The sequence below is a fragment of the Dryas octopetala genome, chromosome 7 (genome assembly GCF_963921425.1).
Source record: "Dryas octopetala chromosome 7, drDryOcto1.1, whole genome shotgun sequence".
NCBI lineage: Eukaryota > Viridiplantae > Streptophyta > Magnoliopsida > Rosales > Rosaceae > Dryas > Dryas octopetala.
This window is the reverse complement of record NC_141372.1, coordinates 14,814,637-14,837,685: the sequence shown is the minus strand read 5'-3', so window position 1 is coordinate 14,837,685 and position 23,049 is coordinate 14,814,637. Positions and strand designations below refer to the sequence as shown.

The 23,049-nt window shown below is 38.4% G+C and overlaps 1 pseudogene; it reads left to right on the top strand.

The window, feature by feature from the left end:
* Positions 1–1,364: 1,364 nt before the first annotated feature.
* Positions 1,365–8,156, top strand: LOC147279975 (uncharacterized; annotated as a pseudogene).
* Positions 8,157–23,049: the final 14,893 nt, after the last annotated feature.

Genomic DNA, 23,049 nt, shown 5'->3' with positions numbered 1-23,049 from the left:
ACCCACCCCCCCCGAAACCTAGCCCCTCCACCCGAAACCCACCCCCTCCTCCTCCCTCCTCCCGAAAACCCACTCCCCCACCGAAACCCACCCCCTCATCGGAGACCCACCCCCCCGAAACCCAGCCCCCCCCCCCTCCGAAACCCACCCTCCCCCGAAGACCACCCCCACCGAAACCCAATCCCCCCCCCCACCCGAAACCAGCTGACCGAGGTATGTTTTTTTTTTTTTTTTTTTTTTTTAAATCTTCAATTTCTGTTATTTTAATTAAGTTGTGTTATTTTCTGTTTTTTATATTTTCTAATATTGTGGATTTTGCATTTGTAGGATTGGACAATTTGCACTTGTTGTGGATTTTGCATAAATTGGTTGTGAAATTTCTGATTTTAGTGGTAATTAGTTAATGTTGTGGTTTTTTTGGATTTAGTGGTTTGGTTATGAAATCTGAATTTAGATTGATGTTGGGCTAATATTTGACAATGATTTATTTTTTTGGTGAAGGAAGGATAGTGTTGCATTTGTTGTGAAGGATAATTGCATTTTCGGTGAGGTATGTGTTTAATCCATCTTTTAGTTAAGTTTTTGTATGATTTAGTATTTAATGTTTCATATATAATTGTATTAAACTTTTTTAGTGAATTAGTTTGTATGTTAAAATTAATTATAAAATTGATTAGTTAGTTTGTATGTTCTTAAATGCTAAAATTTAATAGTTTGTTTGTATGCTTGTATGTATATTGTTAGATTAATTATAGTTTAGTTTGTATGTTATATTAATTTAGTTGTAATTGCAAAATTCCTGATGACGTAGTCCAGCACTCCTCGAGTACTGGGTTAGGTCATGTGGCACGAAGCGCCTGTGCGAAGTTATCAGTCGATAACTTTGTACATTCAACTAGTCATGCGAAGTTATCAGTGGATAACTTTGTACACTAAACTTAAATTCACCTTAGACCCGTTCGAGAGTCTGTTGGATGTGCTCATGGACGCTGGGCGTGACTGCGCTCCAATATGATTCTTGAATTGTCCAAATTACCCATGGACAGTTTGGGAGTGCACAATTATGTGTTGTGGTTAACGGTTCATGTGACGTGGTTTTGATCTGAGAAAATTTCGGCAACATCTCCCTATGTGTTCTTCGAGTGCATACTAGATATTTGTTTTAAATATCTACGTCGTACACTTGGAGAACCATAGGGAGATGCTGTCGAAATTTTTCCAGATCGAAACTACGTCTTGCAAGCCAACAACCACGACACATATGTGCATTCTCGAATGGGATAGGGCCCTTGTCGGAGGCATAAGGAGATGCTGAAGGGTGACGAATCTTTTTCTAATTGTCGTGTAATATGGAAACAGGCATCATGGACTGACAGTGGATACGTAATACGAATCGTGTTAGTGATGAATATTTGTATGGGATCGAGTCATTTATCCAAGTTGCACAGGAACATGTCAATGCTCAGAATAATATAAGGTGTCTGTGCCAAGATTGTAACAACAGTTTATGGAAGACAGTGCGTGAAGTTAGAATTCATTTGGTAAAATATGGGATGTCACACAACTATACGACATGGTATTATCATGGTGAACCGAGAGTTTATGCTTCGACTTCCTCGGATGCTCGAAAAATTCTGCAAACAACTGAATCTGTTGGTGATGATAATGACCAAGTGATGGGCATAATAAACGATGATTATCCATATGCATCGCTTGATCACGAAGTCAATCAGGATGATACAGAGAGCGATAATATGGATGAAGATGATGGGTTACCCGAAGTCCAAAGAGAAGAGTTTGATAAGTATATATGAGAGATTGTTGAAACAAGTTCAGCGGGAATTGTACTCTGGTTGTGAAGAGTTCTCAGTGCTAACTGCTGTTGTGGAGTTAATGCATTGGAAAGTACTTAATCAACATTCGAATCGAAGTTATGATCAGTTGATGGGGATTTTGAAACGAATGCTTCCAAAGAACAATCATATACCTGAAACCCATTATCTTGCGAATAAGGTGTTGAAAGATCTCGGTTGGGATATGAAAAGATTCATGCATGCAAGAATGATTGTGTATTGTTTTACAAAGAACACCAAGGGAAGGATAAATGCCCTGTGTGCAATGAGCCGAGATATAAGAACAAGTCTGTAGAGAGAAAGAAGCTGATTCCGCAAAAGGTGTTGCGATATTTCCCACTTAAGCCAAGATTACAACGATTGTACATGTCGACACATACTGCAAGTGACATGAGATGACACAAAGATAAGCGGGTTGAGGATGATGTGATGAGACATCCTGCAGACGGAAGCGCATGGAAAGAATTTGACAAGATATATCCGGATTTTGCAGCAGATCCACGAAATGTCAGATTAGGACTTGCTACTGATGGATTTAATCCATTCGGAAATATGAGCACATCTCACAGCACTTGGCCAGTGGTCGTCGTTCCTTATAATTTGCCTCCCTGGAAATGCATGAAAAAAGAATTCACAATTATGACGCTATTAATTCCGGGACCGCAATCCCCTGGCAAGGAGATCGATGTATATTTGCGGCCATTGGTTGATGAGTTGAAAGAATTGTGGCAAAATGGTGTGCCGACATATGATAAGTCCATCGGAACGATGTTTTCCTTGCGTGCGGCAATCATGTGGACAATAAATGATTTCCCAGCTTATGGAAATCTATCAGGCTGGAGCACCAAGGGTTATATGACATGTCCTACTTGTAATAAGGATATAACTTCCGCTTGGCACAGTGGTAAAGTATGTTATATGGGCCACCGAAGATGGTTGCCGAGGGATCATAAATGGCGTCACAATAAAGAGGCCTTTGACGGAAAAAAGGAGATGGGCGTGAAACCTAAAGAATTATCTGGTGATGACATCTTGAGGCAGTTGAATAACTTAGAATTTGGTCGGATTGGTAAACATCCCTCTAACAAAGAACGAAATATGCCAAGGTCACCTGCATATCTAAATTGGACGAACAAGTCGATATTCTTCGAGTTGGAGTATTGGTCCAAGTTGAAAATCAGGCACAATCTCGATGTAATGCATATTGAGAAGAATGTGTGCGAAAGTTTGGTGGGGACAATTTTGGGCATTGAGGGAAAATCAAAGGACACAATTAAGGCTCGACAAGATTTGCAAGAAATGGGCATCAGGAAACATTTGTGGTTAACGAAGAAGGGTGATAAAATGATAAAGAAACATCCATTTTATACCGTGAAGCCTGGGGATAAGAAAGAATTCTTAAAGTTTCTTGCATCGGTTAAATTTCCAGATGGATACGCGGCCAATATCTCACGAAATGTGAAAATCGACTCTGGAAAAATTTTGGGCTTGAAAAGTCATGATTGTCATGTTTTATTGCAACGTCTGCTTCCGGTGGGTATTCGAAAATTTTTGCCCGAAGATGTGGTTGAACCGATTGTTGGGTTGTCGAGGTTCTTTCAGCATATAGGCGCTAAGACGTTGCGTGTGTCAGACATGTCAAAATTGAAAGATGAGATTGTGTACATCCTATGCAAATTTGAACAAATATTTCTACCGGCCTTTTTTGATATAATGATTCACTTGATGATACATTTATCGCAAAAGGCAATTCTTGCTGGGCCGGTCAGTTATCGGTGGATGTACCCAATAGAAAGGTAACAATTCCTAAACTTTTTTGTTACTATTCTCCAAGTTTAGCTCTATGTTACTCATAAAGGTTTTCTCACTATGTACTTACATTTGCAGAATGTTGGGTAATTACAAAAGGTACGTCCGAAACAGAGCACGCCCCGAAGGCTCCACAGCGGAGGCATACATTGCAAATGAATCCATCACCTACTGTGCAATGTATCTCAGCAGTGTTGAGACGTCATTCAATCGGCCCCAGCGCAACGACGACGGTGGTGAAAAAAATGAGACACTTTCTGTCTTTTCCCAAATTACACGACCATTTGGCGAAGCCCCTAAATCAGCTGTTGAATTCTCGAAACACGATATGGAGGTGGCTCATTGGTTTATACTCAACAATTGCGAAGAAGTTGACTCCTTACGCATTGAGCATGATGAACTAATGAATCGCGACTATCCAAGATGGGACAGGGAACGTGTACAGAAAAAGCATCGGGAATTGTTTCCTAAATGGTTTAAGGAACATGTAAGTGATTACTGACAATAATGATCAGTTCGTTTATATGTTTGTATATTTTTTGTAATATATTAATTACATTGTCTTATAACAGATGGAAAAGTTGACTGATGATAATTCGCCATTATACAAGGAGTTAATGAGTTTGGCGAGTGGCATTCAATGGGTTGAAACGTTTTCCGGATGTAATGTGAATGGAGTTAAGTTTTTAACTGTAGAACGAGATGACATCTTGAGCACTCAAAATAGCGGGGTTTGTGTAGAGAACTTGAAGACTGGCGTAGTAGATTTCTACGGCAAGCTGACGAGTGTACATCAAGTCTTGTACTCGCATCGCTTTCAAGTTGTGTTATTTAAGTGTCATTGGTTTAATACAAACCCGGATAGGAACAACAGTATTAAACTCGATTATGACTTAATATCTGTGAACACAAACACTTGATGGTATGAGAATGATCTATTTATTCTTGCCACAATGGCGAAACCAGTATGTTATCTGGATGATCCTAGGGCGGGTGTGGGTTGGAAAGTAGCTAAGATGATTCAAAATCGAAATATATGGGATATTCCGGAAAAAGAAAATCAGGATGACGTGGCCTATCAAGAGGATTCATCTTTGACCATACCCAATGTAACGATCCGACCCAAATTTCTACTAGAAATTTAAATTTTTATTCAATTATGGTTTTAAGAAGTTTTTGAAAAGGATGTTGAATTGTATTTTAAAAATTTGAGATTTTATTCGGAAATTCAAAAGGTTTTGGATTTACTTTAAATTTTGTTTTAAATCAGGATTGACCTAAAGTTGACTTTTTAAATTAATTGACCTTTGATTTTGACTTCGGATCCGCTGGATAGATCTCAAGACCACGAGTTCGTAGACACGAAGCACGCATAAATCAGAGTTACGGTTTGAGAGATACGGACATTTGAAGGGAGGGGCAATTTCGTAATTTTACATGTGTGGGCTTTAAATACCCAAAATCCAGAATTTTCGGGGGCATTATTCTCTCTCCTCTTACCCCGACACACACTCTCTCTCTCTTCTCTCGCCTGTTCAGCACCGCCGTCCTGTCACCGGCGCGTGGGCGCGCGTCCGGCGGCGGATGGAGGCGGACGAAAGCTCCCCGAGCTCGCCGTCCCTTCCTCTCTCTTCCCTTGGTCTCGGATCACCAAGAAACTCAGCCAAAATCCGAATCCAGGCCAAACCCAATCGAACCCAAGCGACGGTGATCCGCCGTCTCCGGCCAAGACGCGACGCCGGACCACTTGGGTCTTCTCCCCCTCGTCGCGGCGAGTCCAGGGGTGGTTCCCGATCGTTCATCGGACCACGGCAGCACGCAAAACGAAGTCACAGGGCCAGCTGTCTTCTCCGGCCAGTTTTTGGTGTTTCCGGCGGCGTTTTCGTCGAGTGAGGTACCCAAACTGATCCTCTCTCTCTCCTCTACATGTAATTGTACTTTGTTTGACTCAATTATCACTAGAATAGAAAAACCCTGTTTGAAACTCACAGCCACCCCGAGTTCCTCCGCGTGTGGTGGCCGGGTTGAGTTGTTGTTACTAAATTTCTGTCCTAAATCCTTTTATTTGTTGCTTGTAAATTGTTGGACTGAATTTGGGCTTGTTTTGGATTGAAATTTTTTGTCGAGGTGATGTTTTGCTGCTGCCACCGCCAGCTCCGCCACTGGTGGTGGCGGGTCGAGCAGTCTTCCTTGTCAATCAGCCTCCCCAGGACATCCAGAGGCCAATTCTAGGGTCTGTTTGCGTATCGGTAAGTGTTTGCATGTTGTTAGGGGCCGGGCAGCCACCGTGCGTGGTGGTTACCGCCCATTTCGGCTGCTGAACGGCCAAATTGTGAACCCTGTATATCGAATTGTTGGTTGTCTGGTCTTAACAGGTATACAGGCTCGGGAAATCTTATTATCGATGCCGTTATGCTGCCGGATTTGGTATCCGAGCAATGGTGTCGTGAAAGAGCATTAATTATGAATATTTATGTTTAGTTGTTTTCAATTGAGTATAAGTATTACTCATATAAATTGCTGTTACTGTGGAATGCATTGATGTGAATTTTTGGTGTGCGTGGAATTTGGTTATTGATTGAACTGATGCTGTTTTGGTTATGATGTCGGTGTTTTAGATTATAGGAGTTGTTGGTAATGCATAATGGATACTTGTGGTTAAATTGAGAAAATAACATCTTTAAGATTATTTGGGTATTGGATTATGCTTTACAAGATTAATTGATAATGCTTTTGGGCTGTTAGTGCACTATATGGATTGCTATGGATTGCCCATTTGATTGATAATACCCTGATGTTATTAACTTTATAAGGGAATACTTATTGATTTGCTGCTGAGTCATTCAATTATATCTTTGTGAATTGTCATGGTTGAATTGGTGATGTTAATGATTTTGGATGATTGTGGTTGAGGGTAATAGTTAACGATTTGGAAATTGGTTGATATTAAAAGGCTTATGGTTTTAAGAGCTATACTATTTTGAGACGATTTCTTAATTGCATGATTTGAGGATGTGAAGAGCTTAAGAAATCGTTGATTTTATCTATTTACAAGAATGGTTTTAGAAAGTGGCAGAGCGATTTCTAAATCGCCATATAAGTACCCTCACCCACAGGTATAAATACAGATAGGTCTTTGGGACCCATCACGGCACACACATAGGCTTTGGGCCGTGTGCCGGGATGCCTCACCCTTTGGGGGTAGTCTACGTGCATGTATGACACTTTGGCTTATTGTACGACGGCAATTCGACGGTACAAGGGCCACCGTATGTCTACTTGTATGACGGCGATTCGACGGTACAAAGGACACCCTAAGTCCACTCGCATGACGGCGTTGCGACGGTGCGGGTGGAAGGTTATGAAGACGGTCCACTTGGTGCGACGGTCTTGTACGGTACCAATGTGGAGCCCGTCAAATGGGTACTTATATGGCCAACGTTTTTACTAAAAACTTTATAAGATAAAAAATATTTTTAGTTATTCTTTTATCAGTTCAAGACTCAAAAGAGGTTTTAGCTAGAAATCTTATAAGATACATAATTTCTATTACTTCTCACTATTTTCCATGTTCAAAAAGGAATTTCAAAGTTGAAGTTGTTATATAGAAACTTTCTATTGGAATTATGTTGATGATGTAAGGTATTGGATAAGTTGTTAAAGAGTTCATTACAAAGATGTTTGCAATTAATATTCATTTTCAGTTCAAAATTGGATATTTTTCAGCTCGAGCAGTTTTATAAAATGGTTTTCAAATGAAAGGTTTTGAAGTTTATTTTGTCCACTCACTGAGAGTTTTTCTCACATTTTGTTTTTGATGTTCCCCCCAAGTAGTAGCGATCACCGAGGTCGGACCGTACCACGTCGAGGCATTCGAGTTCTCGTCTCCAGTTATAGATATATTAGGATTTAAGGTTTCCCTTAAAATAAATAAAATGAGATATAATTGTATAGAGGAGTAGATATGCTCTGATTAGAGTTGTATTACTTGTGGTGGGCTTGAGATCTTATGTATTACTTGTGGTAGAGGTGGTTGTGGTTTAGAAGTGCTTTTTAACAGGTTTTGGAATTTCTGGGTTAGTCCATTTTCAGAGGAGGTTTTGCCGAATTTTCGGTAGAATTTTCCTTGAATTTGGATTCCCGCAGGATCTCTCCGGGTTTCAGGGTGGAATCCGGGGGCGGTCCTGTCACCCAATCCATACAACAATGATGTTATCATACAACAAGTCGAGATACATGATGTTCCTCCAATTGAGATCGATGCCTTATCAATTGATCTTGGGCCACTTCCCCGAATTGATGTTAATGATTTCATCGAAGATGATGATGATGAAGATGATGAAGATGAATATGAAGATGAAGATGAAGATGATGATGTTGATGGTATCGATGATGATGATGATGATGATGAAATGAGTATTTCTAGTGGTGATTCAGATTAGTAATTGATAATGGTGATTTATATTAGTAAGTGATAATGATGATTCAAATTAGTAAGTCATTACTTTAGTTTTCTTTTTGACTAACATAAATATTTATTGAATTGTGCAGATGAGTTTGATCTCGAACAGGGGTGGATCTCGGAGGTCCAGTTCAGCATCTATGTCCGCCCCTGCAGCTCAGCCCGCCCCTGCAGCACAGCCCGCCCCTGCAGTACAGCCCGACCTCATAGTCCAGAGCGGATCGACCCCGGCGATAGCCCCAGATCTCTCATCTAGTACTGGGTCTGCGATTCAGTCGGCACGGAGGGCCCGGCGTGGTCACCGTTATGGTGCATATGATAATGTTGCATCATCCACTCGTACTGCCTCATCATCAGAGAGTAAGAAAAATGTTTTCACAGCACTTGTGTTTATGTTTAATTTTATTTAGATGTTATAAGATTACTGTGAAATTAATATATTATATTTGCTTTTCTAGGTACCAAAACCACGAGGGGGATAAGTAGAGGGTTGAAGGCGTCCCGACTCACGCGCACGACAAACGAGAGGATTCGCATCATTGTTCAGCAAGATCACCTACGACCGAGCAAGGAGGTGCATAATACTTTCGCTTCCTTTGTCGGGGCGATTATCCGTGGCGACTGCCCCATGCTTTTCCCCAGTTGGCAAAAGGTTGATGACGCCATCAAGAGGAGCATTATGGGCTCCATTTCTGTGAGTATATTTCAATTAATACAAAATGATTAATTTGATCATTCCTAACAATTTGATAATTGCATTTTTTTCAGGTAAACTATGACATTCGGATGGAGGATCCGGATGTAGCTAGGTATGTGGAGAAGTTATTGAGAAAAGTTTACACACAATGGAAGCACGAGCTGCACAGGGAATATAACATGTTTGGATCGGCAGCTGAGGCATTGGCCAGCCCTCCTCCGGAGATGGCATCTCGGCTTGATCAGTGGCAGTGGTTATGCACTCATTTTCAGAGTCCGGAATTTTTGGTATGTTATATCATTTAAGACATCAAAAATATTTTTTCTTATGTTATTCTTTTATTGTGTATGCACTAATGCATTTACAATTTGCTTAATATTTAACAGAAGAAGTCGAATGCCAATCTTAAGAACTGGAAAGCGCCCGCAAGGATTGATCATCATGGTGGTTCCATGCCCTTCTCATACCGAGTGGAGTCGTATCGTCAGGTGCGCCATTATTTAATTTAATATATATTTCTTAGTATTGTTTGAGTTTTTGTCACCATTACATTCTTTTTCAGGTTGGTTCGCAATTTTCGGAGCTCGACAACTACGGCGATGTTTATGGCCGACCCGGCAACGACAAGGGCAAGGCGAAGCACGTTAGTTTTTTATATTTTAGTTTTATTTCACAATTTTTAATATTTGTATTTGATTTCCTAATTTCTAACTTGTGTATAACATTTTGAAGGCTGAGATGCTCGCCAAGAAGGCGAGTTATTTGGAGGAGGTGGCCAGCCAGTACCCTCCGGACACTCCGTTGGAGTCGATCCCAGTCCCCGATCGCGATGCCGGTCTTCGTATTATGACGGAGACACTAGGTGTTAGGCGTGGTAGGGAGATACGCGGAATGGGAGCGGGTCGGGTTCGTGATCTCAGCGCCGGGTCTTCGTCTCAGCCATCTGCAGAATTAGTCAACCTGTCCACTGAAGTGCAGCTGTTGAAGGGTCAGCTAGAAGAGTCGAGAGCGGCATATGCGGAGCAAACAAGTAAGGTGCAACAAATGCAGCAGATGTTTGGCCAGTTGGCCAGGATTGTACCTGGGTTTGTGCTGCCACCGAACATTGACCAGTGCATGCCAGACTCCTCCACCGGTGCCGATGATGCTACTGACTTAGGGAGCCATTAGTGATGTACTAAGTATATTTGCATATAGTATTAAATTGTTTCTACTTTGTATGGATATTTGGATATATAAAATTAATTAATTTTGTTTTATATAGTTTTTGAATAAAGATTTTTCTTTTATATTATTTAATTTAAATATATAATTTAAATTAAATTTTTAAAATTTTTTTTAAAAAAATAATGTTTAGGCGACGAAATTATTCGTCGCCTAAAAATCCTTGGGGCGACGAATAATTTCGTCGCCTAAACTAGGTTTGGGGTGAGGAAATTAATGATCCCTCTCCCAAACCGTGTTTAGGCGACGGTTGAATTCGTCGCCCAAAACATACTTTGGGCGACGAATATCTTAATTCCTCGCCCAAAGAATGTTTGGACGACGAAATTATCCGTCGCCCAAAAATGTTTTGGGCGAGGAACTAAGAGGTTCGTCGCCCAAAGTAGGTTTTGGGCGACGAACTTCTTGGTTCGGGAGACGAAAAAAACCGTTGCCTCAGGTGTCTTTGGCCGACGAAATTTACTGGTTCGTCGCCCAAACTCTTGGGCATCATCGATTAGGCGGCCAAATTGTCTACAAACTCCGTTCGTTGCCCAAAAGTTTGGGCGACGAAATTTGACTTTGGGAGAGGAACTTAGTTCGTCGCCCAAAGCTTTTTTTCTTGTAGTGTTTGTATGTTCTCAAGTCAGAATAAAGTTTTTCAATTGAATAAATATTTTAATTTCCTTCATTTTTGAGTAATTGGTTTAATTTATTTTATTTTTATATTAGTTCACATGGATGAGACCTGTAGATATTCCCATTTAAAAAATAATGGTGAAGATGTCTGTCTAGCAAATAGTGTGACACACAATTCTCTGAGATCGAAAATATTTTTCGAATTTAACATTGTCAAAAGCTAATATATGTAACTACTATATCAGGTTCTTCAATTCTGTTACCAAATGGGACACAATTTTCCATTCAAAATGCTTTATACTTTATCAGATCTAGAAGAAATCTACTTAGTTTTAAAGACATACGTGTGAATGGATACCACAATTAAACTACAAATGAGAACAATGTGGAATTCAATCACCTCCAATATAGATAGCTAGAAGCTTATATTGGAAAAACTCTCAGCTTTCTCTTTAGGGATATATTATATAAAAATAAAAATAATTGAAGCCAATAATGTCATGAACCCGAAGTTCACTGACCTGAATTCCTTTATACTTTGGCATGACCATCTTGGTCACCCTGGATCCACAATGATGAGAAGGATCATTGTCAGATCATCTGGGCATTCGTTGACAAACAAACCCATTGTGTTGTTTGTTAATAAGTTATGCAAAGCTTGCTCACAAGGAAAGTTGGTCATCAGACCATCATTATTAAAGGTTGAATTTGAATCCCCAACATTTTTAGAAAGAATTCAAGGAGACATTTGTGGGCCTATTCAACCACCATGTGGACCGTTTCGTTACTTTATGGTCCTAGTTGATGTATCCACAAGATGGTTCCATGTTAGCCTATTATCGACTTGTAATGTTTCATTCTCTAAGTTACTTGCTCAAATAATTAAATTATGAGCACAATTTCCAGATTATTCTATCAAGTCTATTCGACTTGATAATGCTAGAGAGTTTACATCTCAAACTTTTGATGAGTATTATATGTCCTTTCAAATTGATGTTGAACATCCAATTCCCATGTTCATACCCAAAATGGACTAGCAGAAGCTTTTATTAGGCGTATTCAATTGATCGCTCGAACTTTATTTTTGAAAACAAAATTGCCAATTTCTGCATGGGGACATGCAGTTTTTACATGCTGCATCATTAGTTAGATTGAGACATGTTGCCCATAATTCTTACTCTCTTTTACAACTCGTTTCTGGTACTCAACCTAATATTTCACATCTACGAGTTTTTGGTTGTGCGGTATATGTGCCTGTTGCACCCTCAAAACGCACTAAAATGGGTTCTCAACGCAGACTTGGCATTTATATTGGTTTTAATTCACCTTTCATTATTAGATATCTCGAACCCTTGCCAGGTGTACTTTTACAGCACGTTTTGCGGATTGTCACTTTGATGAAACTATCTTCTCGCCGTTAAAGGGATAAAAGACTGTTCCTAAAGAACGGCATGAATTGTCGTGGAATGTATCCACCATGTCTCATCTTGATCCTCGTACAACTCAGTGTGAAAATAAGGTACAAAGGATAGTACATCTTCAAAGTATTGCTAATCAAATGCTAGATGCATTTACTTATATAGCAAAAGTGACTAAATCACATATACCGGCCGCAAATGCACTTGCAAGAATTAATGTCCCAATTGGAAAAACTAATGTGGCAGCAAACGAATCCTCTATTGCACACCTAAAGCGTGGCAAACCTTTAGGTTCAAAGGATTCAGCAGCCCCTTGTAAGAGGAAATTAAAAGTGCATTCAAATCCTAGAGAGAATGCTCCATAAGAGGTTCTTGAAAGAGAAATAACCAATGAACCAACACTTCATGATTTCTCAAATTCTGAAAGGGAAAATATCCTTGAAGAAACACAAGCTCCTGAAGAGGCACATGTACTTAACAATAAAGAAATCTCAGTAAATTATGCATACACTAATGAATTGTGGGATCACAATGAGATTATTATTGATGATATATTCTCATTTGCAGAAACTACTGATATTACAAAAAATGATGATAATATTGAACCAAGATATGTTAATGAATGCAGACAAAGGCAAGATTGGCCTAAATGGATGGATGCAATCCAGGCATAATTAAGTTCTTTGGAAAAACGTGGTGTATTTGGACCTGTAGTTCAAACACTAGAAAATGTTAACCCTGTAGGTTACAAGTGGATTTTTACAAGAAAGATAAATGAGAAAAATGAGATTGCAAGATATAAAGCTTGTCTCGTTGCACAAGGTTTCTCACAAAGGCCTGGAATTGATTATGAGGAAAGATATTCTCCTGTTATGGACTCAATTAAATTTCGATATTTAATTAGTCTCGCAGTTTCAAAAAAGCTTGATATGAGACTTATGGATGTTGTTACAGCATATTTATATGGAGAGTTAGATGCCAATATATATATATATATATATATATATGAAAGTCCCAGAAGGATTTAAGTTGCCTGAAACAAAACCCCGAAATATGTATTCATCAAATTGAGACGATCGATCATTGTATGAGTTAAAACAATCTGGGCGATTGTGGTATAATCGTCTTAGTGAATATTTGACAAAAAATGGTTATATTAATATCCTATATGCCCTTGTGTTTTTATAAAGAAATCAAGTTCTGGATTTGCAATAGTGGCAGTATATGTCGATGACATGAATTTAATTGGAACTCCTGAAAAGATTGTAAAAATTGTCGATTATTTGAAAAATGAATTTCAAATGAAGGATATGGGGAAAACAAAATATTGTCTCGGCCTACAGATCGAGCATTGTGCAAATGAAATTCTTGTCCATCAGTTAGCAACCTATATCGAAAAGGTTTTAAAACATTTTAGTATGGATAAAGCCCATCCATTAAGCACTCTAATGGTTGTCCGATCTCTTGACACTAAAAAGGATCTGTTTCATCCTAAAGAGGATAATGAAAAGATCCTTGGCCCAGAAGTGCCATATCTTAGTGCAATAAATGCTTTATTATACTTAGCACAATGTACTAGACCGAATATATCATTCTCAGTGAATTAATTTGTTAGCCAGATATAGCTTTGCTCCAACACATAGGCATTGGAATGGTGTCAAACATATCTTACGTTACCTTTGTCGAACATTAGATATATATGGGTCTATATTATTCAAGTGAATCTTCCAATGGCTCAAGTCTTGTTGGATACGCAGATTCTAGATATCTCTCAGATCTGCACAAGGGCTACTCCCAAACCTGATATGTGTTTACTTGTGGAAATACAGCAATCTCATGGAGGTCTACAAAGCAAACATTGGTTGCTACTTCCTCTAACCATTCAGAAATACTTGCTCTCCATGAAGCTAGCCGAGAATGTGTTTGTGACAGGACCGCCCCCGAATTCCACCCCGAAACCCGGAAAGGTCCTACGAGAATCCAAATTCAAGGAAAATCCTACCGAAAATTCGGCAGAACCTCCCCTGAAAATGGACTAACCCAGAAATTTCAATACCTGTTAAAAAACACTTCTAAGATATCAATCACCTCTACAACAACCAAAAAGGGTCTCTGACCCAACAATTCACAGAAAAACCATCTTAAAAATCTTGGGAGTGGTTATCAGAGCCACTAATCTATTATAAGATATTTTTACACTGGAAATAGAATGGCGCCTACTGTTCTGAGTAGGAATATGGACGTAAATGCCTCGAAATATGGACGTAAATGCCTCGACGTGATTGGCCCGACCTCCACCACTGCTAATTTGCCTGGGGGGACAATTTAAGACAAAACAAGAAAAACTGTGAGATAACTCAGTGAATGGACAGTTTAATAGAAACGAAACAAGAGTAAACTTCCTTTCTCAGAAAATCCTTCAAAACCACGTTTAGCTCTAAGACCTCACGTCACTCTTTGAAATCCTCCAGTTTTAAAACCATTTTCAAGCTTTAAAAGTATTATAAAACTAATGGAACTCAAAGAAAAGATAACTCAAAACACATTTCTCAATAGTAAATCATTTAATTTAACGAAGTCATAAAAATAATGAAATCGAAATCTCAATAAAACTCGAAAAGTATTTCTCACTTAAAATCCATATTTAAAACTCTTGAAGATATCAATTTTATTTTTCCACCATGCTATATACCCTGAATAATCCTGGCCATACACCTGTGCGGAATTCCTGCATCGCACAGGCAGGCAATATCCTGGCCATACACACGCGTGGAATGAAATCCAACGTGTGCAGGCAATATCCTGGCCATACACACGCGTGGAGTAAAATCCAACACGCGTGCAGGCAATATCCTGGCCATACACACGCGTGGAGTAAAATCCAACACGTGCAGGCAATATCCTGGCCATACACACATGCGAATAAAACCAGCACGTGCAGGCAATTCTGTCATATGTGCACGCAGAGTAGCCCCCAAAGGGCGAAGCATCCCGACACACGGCCGAAAGCCTATATGTGTGTCGTGATGGGTCCCAAAGACCTATCCAATCTGATAACCTGGAGGGTACTGCAAGGGTGGTTTGAAAACCATTTTTTTTTTTTTTCCATAACCCAAATAAATCTTTTTCCATCAAGAATAGATTATTGTACTTTCCCAAGAAACTTTAAATCCATGAACTTATTGCATAAATTTCAAATTCAAAATAAGTTATCCTCCACAACGAAAATTCTCAAATCAACAAAGTCAATTCTCAACATGGAAATCTCATTTACAAATTTTCAAAGCTAGATAAAATCTCATATTTGGTTTTCCAATAATTAAATGGGCAAATAATCATTTAAAACCCATAATTCAATTAAAATCAAGGTCAAATTCACAAGTCATCATATTTGGATAAAATCATTATAAAAATCATGACTTATATCTCGAAGTTTTTGAAAATCATTTTAAGGAAAACAAAATCCAACTCACTACTCAGTAATCAATTACTCAAGATATTAAACATGAACACATCCATGAATTTATAAAAACGTTCAAGAAACCAAGTCCACTCACAGAGATTGCCTTAGCTTTGATCCTCCGCCGGATCGTCACGAGCTACAGCCGCGTCGCCTGGAAACAAGCCGAACGGAGGCTGGAGGTGGCCGGAATGGCCAAAGAGAAGGGGCGGCGGTTGGATGGTTTTCTGGCGAGTTTTTCCGATGTGCAGGGGAGCTGGGTTGGGCTGGAGGAAGGCCGGAGCTAAGCTGGTCGGCGTCAGGGGAGGCTCGCCGGTGGTCGAAGTCGACAGAAAAGTCACCGGAAGTGGCTGGGTGGCTCAGTTGGTCGCACACAGTGAAAAAAGGGGAGAGAGAGAATGAGGAGAGAGAGTGAGCGTGGGAGGGTGGTCGGCGCCTGGAGGGTGTGCTTGTCAGAGGCAGAGGCCGGCAGGGGTGGGTGGTGGTTGCTGGGTTGTGGGCGCAGGGGTGGTTGCGGGGGAGAGAAGACAGAGGGAGAGAGTGCGGGGAGAGAGAGATAAAGGGAGGAGAGAGAAGCTGGTAGAAGGTTCTAGAGAGAGAGAGAAATCAGAAAAAAATTTCTGATTTTGGGTATTTAAATCCCACTTTGTCAATTTTACGAAATTGCCCCTCGCTTCAAACGCCCATATCTCACAAACCGTAACTCGAATCGACGCGTGCTACGTGTCTATGAAATTGTGGGCTCGAAACCTATCTAACGGATCCGAAGTCAAAATCGAAAGCCCTTTTATTTTAAAAGTCAATTTTTTGGTCAAGCCCAAAATTAAAACAAATAAATAATTCAAAACCCTTTTTATTTTTTAAATAAATCTCAAATCTTTAAAATACAATTTAACATCCTTAAAAAAAAACTTCTTAAAAACATAATTAAATAAAAATTAAATTTCTAGTGAAAATTTGGGTCGGGTCGTTACAGTTTGACTAAGATCAGTAATTCATCATATCCGGAGCACATGTGATCTACCTCCAACAAACACTCAAACTGTTATGTATGAAGACAATGCTGCTTGTATTGCTCAAATAAAGGAAGAATATATCAAAGGTGACATGACCACACATATATCACCAAAATTCTTCTATACACATGAACTTCAAAAAGGTCAGTAAATTGAAGTCAAGCAAATTCGATCCAATGATAAGCTGGCGAACCTTTCACCAAATCTCTACCGAAGTCTACATTTCAGAAGTTGGTGTATGGAATAGGTTTGCGTCAACTCTATAAGCAATCAAATTGAAGCATGCAATCATCAAGGGGAGATCCTTGTCAGGGGAAGCATTAAGAAGTATACTTTTATGGACATATGCACATTGTACTCTTTTTCCTTCGACTAGGTTTTTATCTCACTGAGTTTTTTCTAGCAAGGTTTTAATGAGGCAACATAAGCGCGTTCAACATCATATCAATGATCCATAAGGTTGTACTCTTTTTCCTTCACTTTGGTTTTTTCCCACTGAGTTTTCCAAGCAAGATTTTAATGAGGCAACTATCATTGTATGGTGGACATCCAAGGGGGAGTGTTATAAATCATAAGGATTAATGTGTGGATGACCGTACCATTATCATATCGTCATTATTGTGAAACCTATGCCTTAATGACATTCTTGTAACCTATGTACTAATGGTGGTAATTAGTGATTTGTAACCAACAAATTTATGAGTGATTAATGATTTGTATTAACCATCCTATCATTGTAAGCCTATAAATAGGCACCTATACCAAAGATGGAATACACAAGCTTTTTGAGAAACACTCTTAGTTTATAACATTTCTAAGTTTTTTGGATTGATTTTTCATATTTGTTGATAAATATGATGTTTTTATATGAATTAATTGGAGTTTTTTGCACGTAAATGAGGTTTATGGGTATTCATATCGGAGAGGTTCATTCGGTACTAGTATGCTGAATATGATGACAGTATTTATTAGCCAACCACTGAAATTGTTTAGTATTTTCAAAACACTCCCACCGAATTAATGAATCCAAACATGTTTACTTCATATGTCCATTCGATGGATGTCAATCGAGTGAGAGTATGTTGTTTGATGACTGTTTGTCGAATGACCCATTCGGTTGACACCCATCGAAATATATTTGTTATTGTGTTCGGTATTGGTCCACCTAACAGAACACAAACCAGAAATTTTCTAGAGCGTCATTTGCACGAAAAATTGGCGTAAAGTCACTTTTAGTTCTTGTACTTTGGGGTAAGTCGCACTTTGGTCCAACCATTTCAATTTGCACATTTGTAGGACCGTGTTTCCATTAGTGTCACAATCAGGTCCAATTCGTCACAACCGAAACGGAAAATGCCAACGTGGTACCACCTGATTGGCTCTAAAGTAAACGATTTTGACAGATTGGACCTGATTGCGACATTAATGGAAACACGATCCTTAAAAACTTCAAATTGAAATGATATAACCAAAGTGCGACTCATCCATAGTACAAGAACCAAAAACATCTTTTGGCCCGAAAAAATTATAGTGACAATAATGAGCAATCTAGCAAAACTTAAGAATGTGCGAAGAATCACAAAAGAAAAAACTTGATTAATAAATATTATAAATCTTCCATGGTCTCAGAAAGAGTTTTGCCGATATATATTCTTTTCCAACGACATTAGTTTTATCGACACAATTCTTTTGTTTTTGTTTGTTGTTGCTGGGTTGTTGCCCCCTTTGGGCTTCTGCGTGGGCTATTTCTATGAAGGCTAGAACAATGATGTGTTCATAGTAGAATCTATTTTTTGGACGAATAAGAGCAAAAGTTCAATTTTTATAAGGCATTTCAATTTAAGTGAATCAAAAGTTTAATTCAAGTGAGCTTTATCGTTTTCTGGTATATTATCTCAATTTATTGGCTTTATTCGCCTATAATGATTTTTGAATCTACATCTAGTTTTAGCTAGAAACATATTCCCATGAATAGTCTATCAAGAAAAAAAAAATCATGAATATATAGTTTTCATGGTGGTAAGATTACTCTAACTATATTGATGAGAATGATGATCGATCAACAGATGTGATGATGAACTATGAAAAATAAGATAAATCAAACATATAGAATAAAAAAAAATCATTGAATTTTATATGGATAAGATATGATGGTCTTTCACTAAATATAATATTAATATGATTTGACAAATATATACTGATGTATGCAAAATAAGGGAAAAGATTTTGGACCCTAATAGGGCACAAGATCTATATGCCCTAATCTGATGTGGCAAAAATATTTTGCACATATCATTATATATTTGCCACATTAGAATATATAATATGATTATTGTTAAAAGACTATCTTATTCGACTCAAATTTAATTAGTAGTGAAAATTACTATTTAATTTTTTAATATAAATATGTATTGTATTTTCCCTATGATTTAAAGACATCATCTTCAAAGACCTAGATCATCTCCAATACTTTTTCTTCTTCTTTTCTCTTCCATTAGTTCTGAATCGTCCAACTTAATCTAACAATTATTCTTTTAGGAGAATTAGAGAAACCTTCAACTAGGTTATTGAATGATTTTATTGGGAAACAATTTTTTCTTCATAACTCAATCTTGTTGACGTCTCCAAAGAATTTGACGTCTACAATTTCATCTGCTTCTTCCTTCTTATAAGCATCAAGAACAATGAATGGGTATACTCCAATCCATGAAGACATAATAGGTGGCCGGCTCTATTACTCCATTTTTTTTTCCTTTTGAATGGGAAAGTAAAAGAAAATTGGATCATTAGGTGATTTAGTAGAAGAGATTGAATTAAAAACCTTCAATTTTATAGACCAATCGAATCCCACATCTATTTTTTCCTGGGTTGATTCTCCAATAACAATTTACTTTTAGTGTCTTTCATCAAAACATCACCTCCGTTTGATTTCAATCTAATGACTGCAATCTACTCAGATATACTTCATTAAACTAAATTAGCAGTATCCCATGCTTTTCAACTATACTTCATTAATTGTTTTTCTATTAGAAGGAAGAAGCAGATGAATTGATCACTTGTACAAAAGTGATACTTTTCAGCTATACTACAAAACATAGATAGTTGTAACTTATGATTGATGTAGCCATGAGCCATAAGCCATAAGCCTCCATCTGAAGAAGATGAAGAATATATTAAAAAAGTTTTTTTTTTTTTTTAAGTTTATTTATGACTATTGGATTTAGTTTAATGAAGTTGGACAACTGAGATGAGATTAGAAGTAGAAGATAGAATATCCAATTCCATTTAGGTTTTAAAATTTTTTAAAAGAGGTTAAAAGAGTCTTTAGAGAAGCTTATGTGACTATGACATGTAATTAGGACACGATTAGGGCACAAATTATTAGAACACTCTCCGCAAAATAATTTTGTCACAGATTATGGCACATAGATCTTGTGTCTTAATAGGGCACAAAATCTTTTCCCTTGTATTTATTAGGCTAACTAAAGAGTTTAGAAGTTCAATTAGGCCCAAAGTATATATATTTATTAGATTATTATTTTGGCTAGGATTATTATAGGCTTTTTGGATTTTATGTATTTATTTATTGAATATGAAATGTGGATAAAATTGCAACAACCCAATCCCTCAACATGGTCGGCACTCCCTAGGATTATGGGAATTGATTTTAATACTCCTATTATAAATATGAGAGTTATCCTCGTCGATGAGAAATATTAAGATCCTAGGTAAGTATTAGTCCTGAGATATAAGATAGAGAATATGTTTTGAGAGTTTTTCTGAGAGTTCAAGAGAGAAAAGAACCCACCCTCATTGCCACCGGCCACCTAGGGATAGCAAGGGAAGATTGTCGAATATTGCCTCTTGATAGCACATTTCGACCCCTCCGTTATAATCTTGTTTAGGTCGACTTCTTTGTGGACATTTCTTTGAGACACGTCATTTGTGGTGCATGAACCATTGAACTAGATGACCATGAAGAATAGCTCAATCAAATAACATAAGTGTGAGAATGTGAAGTGTTATCCCACATTGGAATATTATATAGGGCTATTTACAAAAATGTCAGTAAAACATTTTATAAGTACAAATAGGTCAATGAACATTTCCTAAATTCCAAAATAGTCACCATTGACTAAAATGAATTAAATGAAATTATGGATTATATAAAAGAAGACATAACAAATACTAGAAATTACAGCTACTGCCATTACCATGAAAATTTCAAAAAATTACAAAAAGATCAAAACTAACTATAAGCTAACACGTGTAAAAATTAAAGGTAATAAACTAACTAAATTATTAAAATAAAAACAATAAGTTGGGGCAAAAGGGTAAAACAAACTCAAAGAAAAACTAATAATGAGCTGGGGCCCGTAGGGCTATTAATCAAAACGTAATTTCTGAAATTATATGATTGACTAAAATGAGATAGAAACTTTGGTACTGACCTTTTTGTAATTTTGAATTTTTTTATTGACTTATTTGTAATTATAACCTTACAGTGGCTTATAAGGGTTTGAGCTACTTCTCTTATTGCCAATTGGTTTGGAATGAATGCCTTGATTCCTTCATGCAATCAGAGTAGGTTCATCCACGTGTGTTAAGTTGAATGACCACACATACTCCACGTCATCCAATTTAAGTATGAGTTGTTCACGTGTTTGGCTTTAGTGACGCCACACTTGCAGAGGCGTGTGTCCTACATTGAAAAATTATAACATTGTATTGTAACATATAAGGGTCTTGGTCTACTTCTCATATTGCCAATTGGTTTTAAGATGAATGCTTAGATTTTTTCATGGTATCGGAGCAGGTTCACCTACGTATGTTAGGTCGAGTGGCCACACGTAACGGTGGAATCACGGTTGGTAATTGAACCGAAACACCGATGCTGACTACCGACTACTGAAACACAGGTGCCAACAAAAAAGACCCGCCGCGTGCCGAACCGATTGAGGTATGTAACTGATTTTTCAGGATTGGTAGTGATCAGTCAGCGGTATTGGAAGGGTCGATCAGGGTTTTTGGTGTTCTACGGGGGGTGGTTTCCATGCAGTTTCCGACCTCGATCGTGGCGGTTCGGAACAGTTCACCAACTGAAACCGAAAAAACAACAACAAAATCGAACCGATCGGTTCGGATCAGCTTGGTAGGTGGTTTTGTTTTTGGTATTTCAGTATAAAATGCCAGCCTTAGCCACACTTGCTCCACATCACTCAATATAAGTATGAGCTGTTCACGTGTTTGGCTTAAAGTGACGCTACACGTGCGGGGGCGTGTGAGAATGTGAAGTGTTATCTCACATTGGAATATTATAACCTTGTATAGTGGTTTATAAGGGTTTAGGTTACGCCTTCTATTGTCAATTGGTTTTGAGATAGATGCCTGAATTCCTTCAATAAGAATGTATTGATTTAGTTCATTTTATTAAATTCCATATATTTCTATTAACATGGATTTGATCGCCACCTCTGACGCCTCTACCCCATATCGATCGAAAAGCACAAGCTTAATAGTTTACTAAAAATTTAATGAGCCAACAAAAAAATCTTAAAAATGACGAAAATAACAAATCTACTTAGTCCAACCCTCATTCGCTCATCATGAAACTATTGCAGCTCAAATATCCAATAGTGGTCGAGGTCGAAGGGGTCTCGTCGTCAGATAGAACCTCAATGATCACCATGTCCCTCTACATGAAAATCTGTGTAGGTGTAAACATCACCAAACCACGAGATCCTTTACTCGGCTCACCTGACCCAAACGCGTGACCAACAAGTTTTATAGAACTTGTTAAAAAAGATAAGAATCAACCAAATCCAAGGAAATTGACAACCTTTGTGGCTAACAAGAACCAACAGACTTTATGGTGTGTTTGGATGGCGGAAAAAAACTCGGAATTTAAACAAAACTCAGCATTTAAGAAATTACATGCTCTAATTTTCTTATTTGGGTCAATAAATACAGAATTTTGTAAATTCTAGGTGGAAAAAAACTTGGGATTTGAAGGTTATAAATTCCAATTTTAAATTCTACCTAAATTGGTGTCATTTTCAAAATTCCAATTTTTACAAAAGAAAAATAAGTCGTGTCGACCATGTTAACACTACCACCACTGCCGCCAACGTCACCACCACTAACACCACCACCCTCGCCACCCCCACCACCACCCCCGCTGCCGCTGCCGCTGCCGCTGCCGCCACCACCACCACCACCACCGCCGCCGCTGCCGCCACCACCACCATCACCATCACCGTCACCACCACCACCACTATCACCATCACCGTCACCGCCGCCACCACCATTACCGCCATTTTCAACACCACCACCACCACCACCGCCACCGCCAACACCCTAATTTTAGCCACCACCATTTCTCCCACCGCTTGTGGGCCATCACCCCTCAACTCACCATAAACATCATTTTTATTGTTGCCACCATCACCATCACTCTTTTGAATTGATGCATCAAAAATTAAAACTACCATA